Source organism: Engraulis encrasicolus, unplaced genomic scaffold (assembly GCF_034702125.1).
Source record: "Engraulis encrasicolus isolate BLACKSEA-1 unplaced genomic scaffold, IST_EnEncr_1.0 scaffold_221_np1212, whole genome shotgun sequence".
Lineage (NCBI taxonomy): Eukaryota > Metazoa > Chordata > Actinopteri > Clupeiformes > Engraulidae > Engraulis > Engraulis encrasicolus.
In genome coordinates this window covers 58,422-66,154 of record NW_026945505.1, presented here as the reverse complement: position 1 = coordinate 66,154, position 7,733 = coordinate 58,422, and the positions used below count along the sequence as shown (strand labels likewise).

Sequence of the window (7,733 nt, the reverse complement as noted above, 5' to 3'; positions counted from 1 at the left end):
TGTCGACATGTCACTAGATTCAATGTCCTCTTTTTTAAAACCATGGCATTATGGATGTACATGTATGTGTTTCCTATTTTATTACTTTGTATGCTTTATTGGGCGTACGTGACATAAACTCTCTATTTCCAAGTACTATTTGTTCCTCTTCCCTCTTTGTTCCATGTCTGTACATGCTCAGGTGATACCGTAATCGGCTGAATACCTGGGCATGTTTTCACCTGCGTAGATTCATCTGATTACTGCAGCCATCTGGGAGGGTTTCATGTGGGATCTAAGCAGGTGAAAACATGCCCAGGTATTCAGACGATTACGATATCACCCGAGCATGGCCAGATTATCTAAGGGCGAGTGGTACAGTGCCCAGGTGCACCAACCATTTTTGACCAGTGATGGGGCACCACAATACACAACAAAGATTGTTTATAAAGTGACGTATAGTGCCCGGGGGCACCACATTGGCTTAATGTGGCCCTGCCCCTGAGCTTGTATACATGGAACAAAGAGGGAAGAGGAACAAATAGGGTTTCATGTGGGACTGTTGGCTGCTTCAGGATTTTTGTTTTGAGGATTTAGACTTAGGCCTAGCGAGTATCTTAACGTTTGATGTCCGTTTTTGTCTATTTCTGTGAACGTGTGAATATATGGCAATGTTTCAAGTGTCAATAACAATGGAAAAAAGACCTAATTCCTCTGTAAGTGAGGTGAAGAATTAAGCTACAGACAAAGGAAAGTTCCATCTCCTTCCTCTGAAGTCAGTCATGGACCTACGAGTGTGTCTGATTTTCCTGGTTGCTCTGCATAAGAGTTCTTATTGTACACATCCTCACTCTAGCAATGGACTGCGGGAATGCAAAAAGAGCAGCAGTGTCTTAGCCCTAGAGGTTCTACCTGGCGGGGGATGGGACAACCTCCGGAACCGGGACATGGGCAGAGTGATGAACTTCAGCTATTCACAGTGTCAGACCACAGAGGATGGGCTCTACCTCATCCCAGACGAGGTGTTTGTCATCCCACAGAAGACCACCGTCGTAGACAGAACCTCTGAGATATTTGAACACTGGCTAAATTACAGCAGTTCCACATCTCAGACCATCAATGCTGACGTTTTTTTTTGTAAGGCACTAAATGCAAAATTCTCCACTGACAGCCAGAGTGCCAAAATCAACCAAGCGCACGATCGTGCCATCATTTCTCGTTCACAGGTAAATACTTCTATTAATAGTGTGTGTATCTCTCTGTGTTATATAGTATTGTATACACCGTATCTCTCTGTGTGTACAGGGTATTGTTCACAGAAGTATTTGCTGTTAGATTTTTGGATGTTTCCAAAATTCCCTTCTCCAACAAAAGGCTGGAAGCTCTACGTTGTGTTTTAACTGACTCACTTGCAAAAATAAAATAAGTGTTGACTGCGTAATTAAAAGGATCAATCAGGATACAATTTATTATAGAAAAAATGAGATTGCAAAAATAATAAGAAGAAATTAAAGGAAGTAAAAGTGGAATAAAAGTCAAGGTTAAAAGCAAATGAGAAACTAGGCAGCATCCTATCTCTGGCGAAGTACAGGCAATCAACAATTGACAAAATGGTGGCAACGGCTTTTATACCGTCTTCCTCATGTCAGCAGGTTACACGTATGCATGTATGATCTTAGTTAGGGAATATGGCGTCCCCATGTCTACAGTAGTGACGAATCATAAAAACTAGAGATGCACCAGTTCCTGATTTTTGGGATCCTGCCAGATACCGGATCCACTGCTTAAGATCCTGACGGATCCGGAACCGGATACCGCATCCTACGAAAGAGTTGAAACACATAGCCAACTCGCACATGTGGGCCCTTTTTATTACGTTGGCGCAAACTATTTTTAAGACTCATTGGCTTACTGCCACACTGCCTTCAACGGCCATTTCCAAAGGGCTTTCACTCCATGCAGCGATTGGGGTTGTGAAAGACTGACTGAAAAGCCTAGGCTACGTAAAAAATAGAGATGCCCCAGATCCTGATTTTTAGGTGACTGCCGGATACCGGATCCACTGCTTAAGATCCTGCCGGATCCGTATAGTCTGAAAAACCCTATTATCCTGCCGGATCCGGAACCGGATCTTGGATCCTGTACATCTCTAATAAAAACACAATATTGCTTATGGATAGCACACAGGCCTAAGGATGCTTCTGCTTTGCCAGGCCGTGCCCTCCTAGTGACGCAACAGCTTCAGCGTTGCTACCAGTCAGGTTAAGAGCAATGCAAGTACTGTCTGATTTCCCGCAAATACGGGGACACTTCCGACTTTGTTGGGAAACAAACAATCATTAGCAAACCAAGGGAGGCCATTTGGTAAATGTTAATTCATGTTCTTGGTCAGACCAAGTCTCGAAGATATTTGAAAGCCGATGATAATCAGGTTAGCTTCTGCTATCTGGAAAGTAAGGCGTGAGCACACTGTGTCCTGGCCTTATGACCTTCAACAGCAGAGCTCTCAAGATATCAGGAGCAGTAAGAGTAATCATACACATTCCTGGCCCAATTAATTGGAACACAGAAATAGGCTTACGTTTTATTCTAAAACTCCCCAACAGTATGGTCATACAGTTGTTTGTCAACTGCAATTGCCGCAGGATATACCACTCAAATTTAACATTGCCCCCTTACTTGTTTCTTAGCTTTTATTGCATCGTTGTCACTATGAATGATTTCAGATCAAGGAAATTGAAATAGTAGATGAAAATAACCCCCAAGTTAACACAAAAACACGTTTTAATTTAAAAGTTCTGATTCGACATGACCTCACATGAAAAAGTTGTTGCCCCCTCAACCTTATAACTTGTTGTACCACCCTCAGCAACAGTTTTAGTCAAGTGTTTGCCAGCCAGCGCTGGCAAACAGTCTTTCACTGCGGAGGAATTTGTGCCAACACTTTTTTTTCATATTTTTTAAACAACTACAGAGGGTTTCCATGCATGACCACAAATGAATGCCTGGACATGATCTTACAGGATTTATTCGTAGAGTGTCGAATTCACACTTGCATCAGTCATAGCAGTAAAACAGCCCCAAACAATGAAAATCCCACCACCATGTTTTACTTTTGACATGGCGCTCTTTCTATCAAGCGCAGTGTTTTTTTCACACCAGATGTTACAAGAGGCTCTCCTTTCAAAAAGTTCAACTTTTGTTTCATCTGTCGAGAGACTATTTTCTCAGAAACCTTTTATGCATTGTCAATATGATTGATGTTATTGTTGTTATTATGAAAGGAACTGTCCACCCTTTTTTCCCCAGCATTATTCATGAATATGCACATCATTTTCTTCTCTACTTTCAGTACTCAGATTTACTGGATCAGAATTATTAGCATAATAATTATTATTAGCACTAAATTAGCATCAAACCACAAGTGATAATAGGACTGTCAAATAGCTGGACTGTCAAATAGCTGTCTTGCACTCTGGTGAATTTTGCATTCATTTTAAAGTAGTTCATAATTACATTTGATGATGTTTTGTTTGCTCCCCAGACTTGCATTGTTACTCTTATGTTGCTTGGAAATACTGCAAATATGTGAAAATCAAAAAATGGTTGACTGTTCCTTTAATAAAAGCAGTTAGGCTTTGTAGCCTATTGTACTACAAAAAAAGGGAACTGGCATATTTTAAAGCCTTCCCTGCACCTCACTAATGTGCTCCTGGAAAGACATGAAAGTTGCCTAACTGTCATGTACCTACACATAGCCTAACTATACTTTTCTACAATTTAGAGAAATCATACAACATCAGTGAAGGTTACAATATTTGAGATAGATAGATAGACAGACAGACAGATAGATGGGGGAATCCGGGGGGATTTGGATTTCCACATGCCCTGAAGAAGGCCATAACGGCCGAAACGTGTAGGCATTATTGTAGCAAAAAAAAAAAAAAAATTGCAACCTTGATTGCCTCAGCATTTGCCTACCTGGACCATGACAGGAAGTAGCAACATTCATATTTTTTGTGCAGACAAGGGAGCATGTCTATGGTCTCACTTCATTAAGACTTGACATTATTTTTTCAGGCCCATTGATCCCACGGCTTATATTATACCTGCTGGCCCATGTTCCCATATTTCTAAGAATTTATTCAAATTTAGGCCCTATCTCCAATGGCGCTGAGAAAGACAAGTTCTCTTACTCTTAGTTTACTTTGAAATGTGGGAACATGGAGTTGTGGAACATAGGGTCTATATTTGAATAATTTCTTTAAAATGTGGGAACATGGAGCAGCAAAAATAAGCTGTGGGACCAATGGGCTATGGGAACATAGAGATGACGCCCAAACATTGTTGCATAATTTTATATCAGTAAAAATAATCTTTCAACTTTCACATTGTGAGACCTGAAAAATAACAGCTTATGGTTGATTTATTTTACCATGTCTTCATAATTGTGGGCAGTACTGGGTAAAATGTCTAAATCATTAAACGTGTTTTGCTTCCAAATGATCAGTTTTTGCATGCTTTAAATGAAATTGATTTAATATCAAAATGCTTTATGTTCACAGGTTCGCAACCACATTTACACAGCAAAAGCCAATCCCGACTTCAGCTTGGACTCACGGTTCTTCCATCAAGTCAAAGCAATAGCAGATGCACTTCAGAACAACAACACAAGGCAAGCAACGTTCCTTGCTGAGATGATGGTGGCAGGCTATGGAACCCATGTCATCACCTCAGTAGATTCAGGGGCTAATATAGCGCAGGAAGACTTTATTAAATACAATTTCTTCCTTAGTAATACTCGTACATTTATATCAAGTTCAACTGGTTTGAACCTCTTCAAAGTCATTAAGTTTGATATGGACACAAAAGCAACGCAGGAGCAGGGTAGCAGTTACATGTCCAACCTTGTTCACTCTCAAACGGTCATTCATGGGGGGCAGTCATTCTACCCAGGAATGACCTTAAAAACTTGGCAGGAGAGTACACCAAACAATCTGGTAGCCATTGACCGATCAGGGCTTCCTCTGCACTACGTTCTGAACAGTGCAACTCTGCCAGACCTCCCAGAAGTCACGATACAGAAAGTGGTCAAGTCTGTCCGTCAAGCCATAGAGCTGTATTATGAAGTCAATAAACGACCTGGGTGTGTAGACCCTTCATCTCCGAACTTTAATTTCCAAGCCAATATTGATGATGGTTCTTGCCGGGGCCCAATGACAAACCTACACTTTGGTGGGATTTATCAAACATGTAAAGGTGACAAACGGATTTGCGATAAACAGGAGCAAAAGAACCCAGATACAGGGGCATTCTCGTGCCGTCCACCTTACCTTTCCACATTTTTACAGTCTGTCGAAATCAAAAAATATTATACTAGAACAAACCGTAAAGAACACTGTGACCAATTTTGTCTTTGGGATTGTTGTTACACATATTATGAAGACGTAATTGATGTTATTGTAGCAACAGTTGAGACCTATTGGTGTGCCAGCAACACATCTACAACAGGAAATACTGGGTACATGTTTGGTGGTCTGTATGGCTCATATGTGTAGAACCCATTGACAAAGTCCAAGGAATGCCCACTTTATTTTGTGCCACTGAAATTTCTCTCTAGTGATTTCTTTGTATGTGTCAGTAGTGACTTTGAGAAAGCTTCCATAAATGCTGTACCTTTTGGGGGATTTGCCAGCTGCAAAGCAAACAACCCCTTGGCATATTCAAATTATAACTGCCCACCTGAGTTCAGCCAACATCTGGCCACCATAGATGATGGTTGTCAGATTCTTTACTGTGTGAAGTATGGTGCATTTACTGGAGGGCAGCTCAAGCCTATCCATTTGCCTCCATTCATTAAGCCAGATCTCATCATAAAGCCTAGCAACAAGTCAATGGTTATGGTAACTGAAGGAAATCAGGTGTGGGTCAGGAAAGGAAACACTAATTCATGGCAGCGTGTTAAAAAAGAAGACATTGGGGCATATCTGAAACAGATCAACTCATCCAGCCGATGGGGATTAGTCATTGCAGGTCTTCTTGTTGCTTTGGGGATGATTGCATGTTTGGTGGGTGGGGTGCTCATAGGAAATAAGATGAGAAGGTGGTGCCACAATCGCAGAGAGGGCTATGCGGCCATTCCTCACACTGAGCCAGAGTGAAGGATCCAGAGGGAGTGTGTGCTCAAAGACAATATCCATCAAAGATTTCTTTCCATAGAATACCATCGAAGACAAAAATGACTTACAGTAAAAAATAATAATAATTGTATATATTGTTGCTACTTAATATCAGGACAAAATCATTGCATTTAGGGCTGGGCGATATGAAAAAAAAAAAAAAAACTAAATCACGATATGGATTACTTTATATCACGATAACGATATATATCACGATATAGCACAATTACATACGTTTTCAATTATTCTCTTTATTTTTTCATGTCACAAAACAATCTTTCTTTAAAATGGATCTTTTTATTCTTATTTTTACAGTTACATGAACTTATACTGTGTATTGTGACAACATGAAATGCAATTAAATGATATTCAATTGTATAAAATGTATATAATTACTATCACGATATAAACGATATAGGAGACAGGTCACGGTATACACTTTTATATCACGATAACAATATATATAGTCATATTGCCCAGCCCTAATTGCATTACTGTTAATTGCTTCTTCTACAAGTAGTTGCAAGTACTATGTTGAAATGATGAACATTGATAACTTTTACAGTATGTAATTAAGGGTGATTTTGATTAAATGTGATACTGTATATGACTCATTTGTATGTTGCGCATTTGGGCAGCCGTGGCCTGGTGGTTAAGGACATGGGCTTCAGATCAGAGGGTTGCAGGTTTGAATCTCAGCCCTTCCACTCCCTATCTCACTCCATGGCTGAGGTGCCCGTGAGCCAGGCAGCTAACCCCACACTAATCCAGGGACTAAAATCAATATCTTTTACTTAAAATAAGTCGCTTTTGATAAAAGCATTGTAAGCTATTTGTAATGTAATATAAAACGTATGTACTATTTGGTATCAGGATGGATTTTTTTTGTAAATAGTTTGACTTGTCAAAAAACGTTTCTGTCATCTTTTAACACATGTCTACATCTGAGTTCACTTGAAGGGGTTTTTATAATCTTTTTTTTATAATCAATTTTATAAGAAACACACACACACAATCAAGAATAAATGAATGTGTGCTATATGGTTAATATATCATGTGAAATATCTTCTGTTTTATGTACCTGTATTCATGTATGCTATGTACAACACTCTGGATTAATAAATGGTATTCTACACACACAGCCTTGTTTTTTAAGAGAGCGTCTGTCCGAGTACCAACATGACCTGATGGGGCACCTAAGTCACGCCCTTCTACTTCCGATCCGTGGGGCTGGAGCGCTCAAAATTTTGAATGCGAGTTAATGGAGCGAGTCAAGCTAAATCCTCATCCCGTTTGGCATGTGCTCCGGATTTCACATATGATGACAGTGAATTTGAAAGGTTTGGATTTGTGTCGTAAGACCACTCATTTTCGACACGCAAGAAATGTTATTTTAGCTTTTGTGCAAAACTGTGTTAGAGACTACATGCGCCTCGCATATCTGACGTGAACCGAGGCAAAGCCAACCCTACCGCTGCACCGTAGCTTAAAGGAACAGACCACCCTTTTTTGATTTTCACATAATTGCAGTATTTCCAAGCATTATTCATGAATGTGCATATCATTTTTGTCTAT

The 7,733-nt window shown here is 40.0% G+C and overlaps 1 pseudogene; it reads left to right on the top strand.

Moving 5' to 3' along the window:
* Positions 1 to 538: 538 nt before the first annotated feature.
* LOC134442709 (macrophage-expressed gene 1 protein-like) lies at positions 539 to 6,294 on the top strand (annotated as a pseudogene).
* The last annotated feature ends 1,439 nt before the right edge of the window (positions 6,295 to 7,733 follow it).